This window comes from Capsicum annuum, chromosome 8, assembly GCF_002878395.1.
Source record: "Capsicum annuum cultivar UCD-10X-F1 chromosome 8, UCD10Xv1.1, whole genome shotgun sequence".
NCBI lineage: Eukaryota > Viridiplantae > Streptophyta > Magnoliopsida > Solanales > Solanaceae > Capsicum > Capsicum annuum.
In genome coordinates, this window is record NC_061118.1 from 90340645 (window position 1) to 90352684 (window position 12040).

Sequence of the window (12040 nt, forward strand, 5' to 3'; positions counted from 1 at the left end):
GAAGGAACTCGATAAGGGCCCCACACATCACAATGACTTAATTCAAATAAATCAACACTTTTATTCATAATATAAGAAAAAATTTCTCGTGTCGATTTTGCTCTTAAACAAACACTACCTAATTCATATACTCTATTACAATTACTAATTCTAGGAAGAAGAAAAACTATCTTATCGGAGAGATGACCAAGTCGATGATGCCATAAATCAAATTGTCCATCTTATGGCTGTTATTTGTTTTTGCTTGTGATTGTGCCTCTAAATAATATACCCAATCTCACCAGTCACTGTCCTCAAAGTCTGGTCCTGTATCACACAAAGCTTCTTGGAAAATATGAGTAAACAATTATTTTCAATCGTAAGCTTAAAAATAAAAATTAAATTGCATTTTAACTGAGGTACATAAAGAACATGATGCAGTTTCATATTATTTATGAGTTTAACAGTTCCCGTCTTTGAAGCAACAGTCATTGAACCATTTGAAAGGTTGACCAAGTATGGTGGCATATTGCATAAGTCATTTAATAATAGAGCATCTCCACTCATATGGTGAAATGCCCCTATGTCGACAATCTAGCAAATTTCAAGAACTTTACCTGTCAATTTTTCATGGTTCTTATTGTGGAAATTAAGCATAGATAAAAGCTCACTCCGTTGGTCATTAGAAAACCCCATCTAAACATTCACATCTACCTTCGCCTTATCATTTGATCTGATTGTTTGTGCAACATTGGCAACTGCGGCAATTCCACACCCAGTAGTGCAATTGTAGAAATTAAACATAGATTGTAGTGCACTTCATTTGTCATTAGATAACCCTGTCTAAGCATTCACATTTGGCTCTATCTTACCATTTGTTACGATTGCTTGCGCGATATTGGCAACTGATGCAATCCTATGTCCAGTGCCACCATGTCCAAAATTACCAGAGTTTTCAGATTATCCACCACAACCACGTCCAGTAGTCCTTCCTTTTCCTCGTCTTGTACCCCATCATTCAATATACCCGATTAACAAAAAATATTTTTTTGGCCAAACCCATCGGCGACCCCCTAAACTTGGCACGATCTTTCACTTAGGCACCTCAAGTGGACGTTGTTCACTTTTGACACCTCAAGTAGCTATAAATTATCATTTTGGCACCTTTTGCTGATTCAGCAAGGAGAGTGTATTACACTTGCTTTTGGACGCATTTCAGGGGTATTTTCATAATTTTTTAAGGGTATTTTTGTAATTTTTGAGTTGTCTTCTCCACACAACTTTCTTTAGCTTCCATTAATGGAGGTTAATGGAGGTTGAACTTTTCAAGAATGATAACAAAATTTTACTCTATTAACAAAATACTCACTCCATGAACATATTTATAACAACAATACACATCATAAACACCAAATAATACTCCTTCCATTAATCAATGACATCATTAACACCCCAAAAAAATGTCAACAATTAATTAAAAATAGAACAGGCCAAACACAACAAATATTTTCTTATTCTTTCTCCCTTTTCCACCATTTTTTTCCTTCACAAACTTTCATTGTTGAAGAATTCATTTTCTTCGCCATTAATTTCAATTTTTGATATTAATGGTTTCTCTCTTCAATAAAACCACCAAAACTACCATTAGCAACTTCTTCTTTATAAAACCACCGGAAGATTACTCTTTTTTTCATACTTTACCTTGCCTTTTTAAGTTTAACCTCCATTAATGGAAGTTGAATTTTCCAGAAAAGTAAATCTGCATTAAAAGCTTCCCAAATTCCAATCATTTGATGATTGAGGAGGCCAATGTTCAGTTAATAGCTTTTCAAATTTCAGATAAATGACAAAACAAATATGAAGGAGACTTAAAAAATGGAGGAGAAGGAGAAGAACAAAAGGGTAACTTTTAAACACTAACTGATTATGAAAGTTTATTGGTGATAGAAAACATGAAATTAAGGGGTGAGAGAGCGGGTAGGTGGTGAAGGGGGTGGGTGGGTTGGAGAAGATGAATGGGAAGAGAGGGGGGAGCGGGCAGGTGGTGAAGGGATGGAGGGGCTGAAAAATACGATGACGATTGTTAGGGTGGGGGAAATTAAATTTTATAATTTTTTTTATAATTATTCAAGTTAAAAATCTCCAAGTGGCGATATTTGATTGTTTTTTTTAATTAAAAATAGATATGTAACATTTAATTTGGAGAAAAATGACAAATGTCATGATATTATTAGTCACTTTACACATCATCGGCACGTGTAATACACTCACACGGTATAATATTACTAATTCAGCAAAATGTGTCAAAATAACATCCGCGTATGCTACTTGAGGTGTCAAAAGTGAACAACATCCACTTGGGGTGCCTAAGGGAAAGATCATGCCAAGTTTAGGGAGCCACCGATGGGTTTGGCCTATTTTTTATTTCATGTCCAAATTTCCCACAATTAGCACATGGTGGTTTATCCGAGTCATTAGATAATACGTCACTACAGTTGCTGCGAGCAGGAGATAAAGATTGTATAGCAAAGGCTACATCTGATCCTCCTTAGCTCAAGCAACGTTCTGATGTTGCTCCTCTTGTATAATCATGGCATAAGCTCTATTTAACGTGAGCAGAAGTTCTGTGCTCATATGTTGGAACAAGCCCCATCAAGAATTGATGAACTTTCTCTTTTTCTCGTTCTTTTACAAATTCCTTCGCTACCCCAAAAGTACACCCAATGCATATGCATATTGATTTTTTGGGTAGCCTAGAAGTTCTTCCCACTTGATTTTTAGTTTACCATGGTAGGCAGCAACGGTTTGTCCTGCTTGCTTGCAAGATGTAAATGGCGAATGCAACGGTTTGTGTAGCCTACTTGCTTGCAAGATTCAAATTTTCCACAATTCTTTAATGATTTCCATATAAGAAAACGTCAAAAGAAGTGGCGGATCTATGGTGTTAAAGTCCCAAGCAACCAATGTCGAATTAACAACATACCAATCATCAAGTTCAAATCCTTCTTCCTTGGATTGTGTAATTAGTCCATTGATAAAACCCAATTTGTTTTTGGATCTAAAAGCGTTTTTCATAGCCTTAGCCCATTCATCATAGTTGTCGCCCTTCATAACCATGGGAGTTATGCATATTCCCGTGTGATCTGCCGAAAGCAAGAAATACAAAGATGTCGAATTGTACATAGGAGTTCTGCAACTTCTTGATCCACTGTCTTTGTCATTGTTTTTATTTTTATCGTCGCCAAACATCTCCCAATTTTTTGGGGGAGTTTATGGCTCTTGATAGCATGAAAGAATTTGCAGAAGTTATTGTTGCTTTCTTCCGTGGTTTATTGAATGCTGTAGCCAAAATTATATACAAACCCTAAAACTTACTAACCAAGAAAACTATAGTAAATAAGGTTGTAACTCCCCAATTTTTTCTGAACCGGAATGCTGCACGGTGCTTATGACCCCGAGGGATTAAAAGCTAACCCATGATTGATATTTGTACCTGTACACTATATATATAATGTAATAATGCAGAAAACATAAACGTGTACGCCATAAGGTTCAACTGAATAAAGAATCTGTCAAAACATAAAATCCATATGGGTGAAAGATACCCAAAATAACTGAAAACTGAATCAAATCTGAACATAAGTCTGAATATTGACTCTGAAAGACTATAAGTACTATCTGAATAAGGAGTTGAAGGAACATGTCTCCAACTAAATCCGTAAACTGATAACTGGCTTAAATAATAATGAATAAATCAAATCATATTGTCCTCGAATGAAGAGGACTCACTGAATCTCTGCAACTGGAAATTCTACTGCTACTGCTGGTCTGGAGCTTGTGTCTCTGAACCTATGGTGTAACATAAAAAGAAAGCACCATAGCGCAAATACATCAGTACAGCTGGAGTACTGAGTATACGAGTGAAGTAAGCTAATGCAAAGGGTTTACATGCATGAATAATGCTAATTGACTGACTGATATGAATGTAAGAGTACAAACATACATATATAATAACTAAGATCGTGAGTATGTGGTAGCTAAATTTGTATGCTAATACATGACTGGAACTGTAGTTCTGATAACATGAGCGACTGTGTCTGACAGTCTTGAATCTGGTAGAACTCCCTGAGTTTCGTGCTATAACTAAATTTGACTGTATCTAACAGTCCTGGTATACTGATATCTGAAGAACTGCCTGAGTTCTTTTACTGAGACTGATACTGAAACTGTGGGAGGTAGTTTTTTAACCGACATGCCTCATGTATACCATTACGGCTAAGCTGGGGTCCAATCTCTGGCTTCGAATGGAGGGGTGTCAATACTGCACCACTGGTAAGGACAGTTGTGAGTGACCCTTATCTGGCAGGTACTCAAAGTGAAAATGGTGGGACCCTAAACTGATAGGTTAAGCCACCTCATCAACCCTAATCTAACAGGCTAAGATATCTCAACCTACGCTGGCTACGTAGTTCTGGAACACAAGGATGATTGCTAAGAAACACACCCTAAAACTGGTAGGTGAGTCCCCATCCTTGGTTTCACTCGGTGCTAACTTCTACTCCCATCTGAGGAGATTAAACATGATTCAACTGACTATACATGGACAGATTAACTGACTTTCGTTGACTGATGGAGTAGTACTATTATCTGAGAGTTAACTGAGATCATGAGATTTCTGAGGTTTTCCTGAGTCACATGACTGACTGAGTTCTATAGATTATTGCTTGACTAAGATTATCGTGATAACATGACATGGCTCTAGGCACACAACTATGTTTTTCGGGTACGAATACCCCCAGGACTCGATAGAAGGAAACTGACACACATGATATGACTTGATCACAAGATTTGAGTCCACAATTCATAATATCATAAGTAGGGGATATCATATTTCATATAGTTATTCAATATCTTAAACATTGTAGGGAATGCATGGATTTATTTTGTGTACATATTGTATATCTCCATTATCTTGCATGCTTCATACCACCACAATAGCAACACATGAAAATCATGGAATTCATATTAAAGTATATAGCTAACATGAACTTGTCATTTAGACATCATAGAACCATACAAACATGAATTTCTAGCATCCTAAGCATTTTATCAAACACCTTGCATGCATTCTTTTAGGCATAGGTGGATTTCATACTTTCACCATATTAAACCACCTAAAGTTCATGGTTTTCAATTAACAAACATATATATTCCATGAAAACACCTTTAGACATCACATTGAAACTTAAACAACAATCGTCAACATGCACATACTCATATCACCACAAAAAAAGTTTACAAAACAATATTTAAAACATGGTTCTTGAGCTCTATGAACAAATTGGATCCATAGATGAACACTACGCATACCTTAGTGATTGAATCTTGAAAGAGATCTAATGTTTCTGAAGGTTCTTGAAAAATTCCTTAGGCTTTCTCTTGAGGAGATGATCTTGGGAGAAAACCCTAATCTTGTGGTTGAGAGTGTAAGAGAGGGATTTTAAGATGCTTAACTGAAGAAAAAATGAGAAAAATTACACCTCTTTAGGGTTATAAGTCGTGGAAGATAATGAAAAAGACCAAAATACCCTTATGAAATAAATTTCCAGTAGCTGAAAATCATAGCTGACGACATTTGTGACAAGGCGTCAAAAATGTGGTAAGCCGTCAAAAATATCGTCACACAGGAGCTGGAATTGATAGTTTCTGCCTAAGTCTGACGACATTTGTGACAAGGTGTCACAAATGTGGTTAGCTACCATGAATTTCGTCACTTAGGAGCTGGTTTCTGCCTAAGGATGACAATATTTATGACAAGACGTCACAAATGTGGTAAGCTACTACGAATGTCATCACTTAGGAGTTGGTTTCTACCTGAGGCTGACGACCTTCGTGATAGGGTTTCACAAATATGGTAAGCTACCACGAATGTCATCACTTAAGAGCTGGTTTCTGCCTAAGGCTGATGACCTTCGTGATTGGACGTCACAAATGTGGTAAGCTACCACGAATGTCGTCACACTTTTTCCAGCCTGAAATACTGGAGTAAAATAGGAATAACTCTTTGCTCCGATATCGAATTTAGGCAAAATTGGTATATTTGGAAAGATAATTAAATTATCTATCTTTTGATAGGTTATGAGCACAAAAATTCCAAGTATAATGAGAGATATGCTCATTTGAATCTGACTATGGCAATATCTTTCTCAAGAATTCGATCGGTGAGGAATGTTTTGATTCGTCTGACAGCTGGGAGTTATTTGAAGCCTTAATATACATCTAACCTACTCATAAAACTATAAAACAACCATGATGTACTATGCATGAGCTTGGTAAATGTTTCTAATATTGGTTTGGATTTTTTGGGGTATTAAAATATCTCCCCCTTGAAAACATTCGTCCTCGAATGATGACTGCTTGAGAGGGAAGAAAAGATAAAGTGGCGCACACACTGATCATGCTTAACTGGCACATGATTTTAGTACTGAATTGAATTCTAAACTGAATATAGCCCAAGTAAACATGCATAACTGATAAGCTAAACTCATGAATGCATGATAAGCTATGCACTGATACTTGATACCAATTTTATACTGGAATTTTGAACATGTAACTGAATAAGATTAAGGAAAATGGTTACCTCAAGCTAAGCCTGAATTAGCGGAGAAAAAATGAGGGTACTTGGTTCGCATGTTTGCTTCTTCTTCCCAAGTAGCTCCCTCCATGGACTGATTCCGCTAAAAAACCTTGACTAGAGGGACTTCTTTGTTCCTTAGCCTACGAGTCTGATAGTCGAGGATTTTAACTGGAATCTCTTCATAAGAGAGGCTATTTTAAATGTCAACGCTCTGAATAGGGACTAGAACTGCTGGGTCACCTATGCACTTCTTGAGCAAAGAGACATGGAAGACTGGATGAACTGAGGCTAGATCTAAAGGCAATTCGAGCTCATAGGCTACCTTGTCGAAGCGACTGAGAATCCTAAAGGGACCGACATATCGGGGACTGAGATTGAGCTTTCCCTTCTTGCTGAATCTCTTCACTCCCTTCATGGGAGATATCTTGAGATAGACATAGTCATCGACCTCAAATTTAAGATCCTTTCTACGAACATCCACAGAAGACTTCTGTCGGCTCTGAGAAGCCCGAAGTCTTTCTCTGATCAACGAACTTTCTCTAAGGCATCAAATACTAAGTCAGGACCTATGAATGCGGTCTCACTAACTTCGAACCAACCGATCGGAGACCTACATCTCCTACCATAGAGAGCTTCGAATGAAGCCATCTGAATACTGAAGTGATAGCTGTTATTGTATGCGAACTCAATCAAAGGTAAGTGGTCATCCCAGCTTTCTTTAAAATCAATTGCACATGCCGTTAGCATATCTTCTAGAGTCTGAATGGTCCTTTCTGCTTGACCATCTGTCTGAGGATGAAACACTGTACTGAGATGAACTTGGCTATGAAAACCCTTTTGGAATACTTTCCAGAAGTGAGAGGTGAACTGGGTACCTCTGTCTGAGATGATAGATAGTGGAATACCGTATAATCTAACCAACTCCCTGATATAGAGTTTGGTATAATCCTCGACTAAGTAAGAGGTACGAACTGGAAGGAAATGAGCTCACTTGGTCATTCTATCTACAATGACCCAAACTGAATCATACTGATGGTGTGTTCTAGGCAAACCCGTCATGAAGTCCATGTTCACTTCTTCCCACTTCCATGTAGGAATAGTGAACTCTGACATGGAACCACTAGGTTTCTGATGTTCTATCTTAACCTGTTGACATGTAGAGCACTTAGCCACAAACTCTGCAATGTCCCTCTTTATCCCACTCCACTAATAGATCTCCCACAAGTCGCGGTACATCTTAGTGGCCCCTGGATAAATAGAGTATCGCGCACCACGTGCTTCTGTAAGAATTTGCTGCCTCAAGTCATCTACACCGGGAACACACAGACGACCCTGGCAATAAAGTTCAGTATCTCCCCCTTGGGAGAAAACCTCTATTTCCTGACTCTGAACTGACTCTTTTAACTTGACAAGGCTAGGATCCCTGTCTTGCTTCTCTTTTACCTCGAAAACTAGAGATGACTCTGAACTACTCTGAACACATACACCACCCTCTGAAGAGTCGACTAATCGAATGCTTAGTCTTGCAAGCTGATGAATCTCCTGAGCTAATTTCTTCTTACTATCCTCAATATGGGAAACACTACCCATGAACAGTCTATTGAGTGCGTCGACCACTACATTGGCCTTGCCAGGATGATAAAGGACACTCATGTCATAATCCTTCAAGAGCTCTAATCACCTTCTATGACGAAGATTAAGATCTTCCTGGGAAAAGGCATACTGAAGGATCTTATGATCTGTGAAGATTTCTACATGAACACCGTATAGATAATGCCTCCATATCTTTAAGGCAAAGAGAATTGTTGCTAACATAAGGTCATGAGTAGGATAATTCTTCTTATGGGGCCTTAATTGTTCGGAGGCGTAGTCTATGACTCTACCATGCTGCATGAGGACACAACCTAAACCTACTCTGGATGCATCATAATATACTACGAATCCATCGGAACCATCGGGAAGTGCTAAAACTGAAGCTGAGGTCAGTCGTGTCTTCAACTCCTGAAAACTCTTCTCGCAAGGTTCTGACCACTGAAACTTGACCTTCTTCTAAGTCAATCTGGACATAGGAGATGCAATAGAAGAAAATCCCCTGACAAATCGTAGGTAATAGCCAGCCAAACCCAAGAAACTCCTGATATCTGATGGAGAGACAGGGCGAGGCCAGTTTCTTACCGCTTTAGTTTTCTGAGGATCTACTCTAATGCCATCACCAAAAATAATGTGGCTAAGGAATGCTACTGATCTTAGTCAAAATTTGCACTTACTGAACTTGGCGAACAACTGGTGATCCTTAAGAGTCTGAAGAATAATTATGAGATGGTCTGAATGATCACGCTCTGTGCGAGAATAGACCAGAATATCATCTATGAAGACTATGATGAATGTGTCCAAGTACTTCTTGAACATCCGATTCATCAAGTCCATGAAAGCTGCAAGGGCATTGGTAAGACCAAAGGACATGACTAGAAATTCAAAGTGACCATACCGAGTACGAAAAACTGTCTTCGGGATGTCACATTCTCTAACTCCCTGATCTAAGGTCTATCTTGGAGGACGTTGGTCAAACAAGTCATCTATCCTAGGTAGCGGATACCTGTTCTTGACTGTGACGTTGTTGAGCTGACGGTAATCAATACACATTCTGAGACAACCATTTTTCTTGCGCACGAATAAGATTGGCGGACCCCATAGGGATACACTGGGCCAGATGAGTCCCTTATCTAAAAGATCCTTCAACTGATCTTGCAGTCCCTTGAGTTCTGCTGGTGCCATTCTGTAGGGCAGAATAGAAATAGGCTGAGTATCTAGGAGAAGGTCTATGCCGAAGTCTATTTTCCTTTCGGGAGGAATGCCTGGAACATCTTTGGGAAAAATATGTGAATATTCATTAACCACTGGGACTGATTTGAGACTGGGAGATTCGAAACTGGAATCCTTAACATGTACGAGATGATACACACACCCCTTAGAAATTATTTTCCTTGCCCGAAGGTAGGAAACATGCTGACCCCTATAAGACGAAGTGCTACCCTTTCACTCTAGGACGGGCTCATTCGGGAACTAAAGTTGAACTATCCTATTTTTGTAGTCGACTATGGCATAGCAGGACTGAAGCCAATTCATGCCGAGAATGACATCAAAATCAGTTATCTCTAACTCGACTAAATCTGCTGATGTGGATTTCTAAAATATCACAATCGGGCAGTTCCCGTATACCCACCGAGCTATGATGGTTTTACCCACTGGGGTAGAGATTAAAAAGGGCTCTGCTAAAATTTCAGGATTGATTCCAAAATTGCCTGCTATGTATGGAGTGATAAAAGACAAGGATGCTCCTGGGTCTAGCAAAGCATAAACATGAACATGGAAAATTTGTAATGTACCAATAATGACATCAGGAGAATTTTCCTGATCCTGTCGGGTTTGAAGAGCATAGATTCTATCTGGGCATTGCCCACTAGTAGCACTGGAAGTGGCGCCCTGCTGGTTCGGGCGATCGGACTGAGTTGTGGAATGATTCTTCTGACCATGAGGTCCTGGTTGAGGACACTTCCTAATCCTGTGGCCTAGATTACCACAACCAAACAGACATCACTACCAGCTCTACAAATACCCTTATGGTTCTTACCTCAAGTCTAACAAAGGGGGTTTGTTCGGGCACTGCTAACACTGCCCTAAGATTTAGATCCTGGTGCTCTGTCTCTGTTGCCATCCCTGAATTTTGGCACTGGGGTACTAGCGGAAGAAGGGGCTGGAACTGCTGACTTAGGATGAAACTGTGAACGATTTCCTCCTTCTGATTTGGGCTGAGCAAAATTGAAACTGCCTGCTCTTGCTCTCTTGTTCTGCCTCTCCCTAGTCTTAACCTTCTGTTCCTCTATCTGTTGAGCATAGGTCATGAGCCTGGCTAAAGTCATATCACTGTTCAGCATCGCAGACCTACACACATTTACCACGCAATCATTCACCCCTGACATGAACTTGCTCATCTTAGCCCTGTTTTCTGAAATCATATGAGGGGCATATCTGGATAGTTGAGTAAATATAAGAGAATACTCTCTAACTATCATAGTTCCCTACATGAGATTGATGAACTCAAGAACTTTGGCCTCTCTCAGCTCTTGGGGAAAGAATCTATCTAAGAAAGCCGTGACAAATTCTTCCCACTCAACAGGACCTGCATCCTCTAACCTTTTTGCTAACCACTGCTTGTACCAAGTGTAAGCGATATCCTGCAATTGGTATGCGGCTAACTCAACACTCTGAGAAGAAGTGACTCCCATGATATCAATGACCTTCTGGACTTGGTCAATGGATTTCTGAGGATTCTCGTCTGGCTTACACCCAAAGAAGGATGGAGGGTTCATTCGGGTGAAGTCCCAAATCCTAGCTGTTGTTGAATTAGCCATTGGTTTAGCCAGAATGACTGCTGGTCATTTATTATGGGCAGCTACAAACTGAGCAAGAGCGGTAAATGTGGTCCTAAACTCCGGATGAGAAACATGTTCGCCCAAAGGATTTTTGGGCTGAGGAGCTGACTGATTTCTTTTCTTTGGAGACATGTTTCTGAAATAAAAGAAGAGTGGATTAGACTGAGAGACTGACTTGAAATTATGCTTACTAGTATGACATGAATACTAAAGAAAAGGAACTATTCCTAAAATATCTCATAGCCTCCTGTACATAAATGTGGCGCGCAACACACCCATGTACAAGACTCTACTAGATGCGGCTTTCAGACTTCCTAGGACTCTATTGAATGTTAGGCTTTGATACCAAGTTTGTAACACCCTGATTTTTTCTAAACCAGAATGCTACATGGTGCTTATGACCCCGAGGGACCACAATCTAACTCATGACTGATATCTGTACCTATACACTACATATATAACGTAATATTGCAGAAAACATGAACATGTAGGCCATAAGGTTCAATTGAATAAAGAATCTGTCAAAACATAATATCCATATGGGTGAAAGATACCCAAAACAACTGAAAACTGAATCAAATCTGAACATAAGTCTAAATACTAACTCTGAAAGCCTCTAAGTACTGCCTGATTAAGGAATTAAAGGAACATATCTCCAACTAACTCTGTAAACTGATAACTAGCTAAAATAATAATGAATAAATCAAATCATATTGTCCTCAAATGAAGAGGACTCACTGAATCTCTACGACTGGAAATGCTACTGCTACTGCTGGTTTGGAGGTCGTGTCTCTGAACCTATGGTGTAACATGAAAAGAAAGCACCATAGTGCAAATGCGTCAGTACAACTGGAGTACTGAGTATACGAGTGAGGTAGGCTTATGCAAAGGGTCTATATGCATGAATAATGCTAATTGACTGACTGATATGAATGTAAGAGTACAAACATACATACATAGTAACTGAGATCGTGAGTATGTGGTAGCTAAA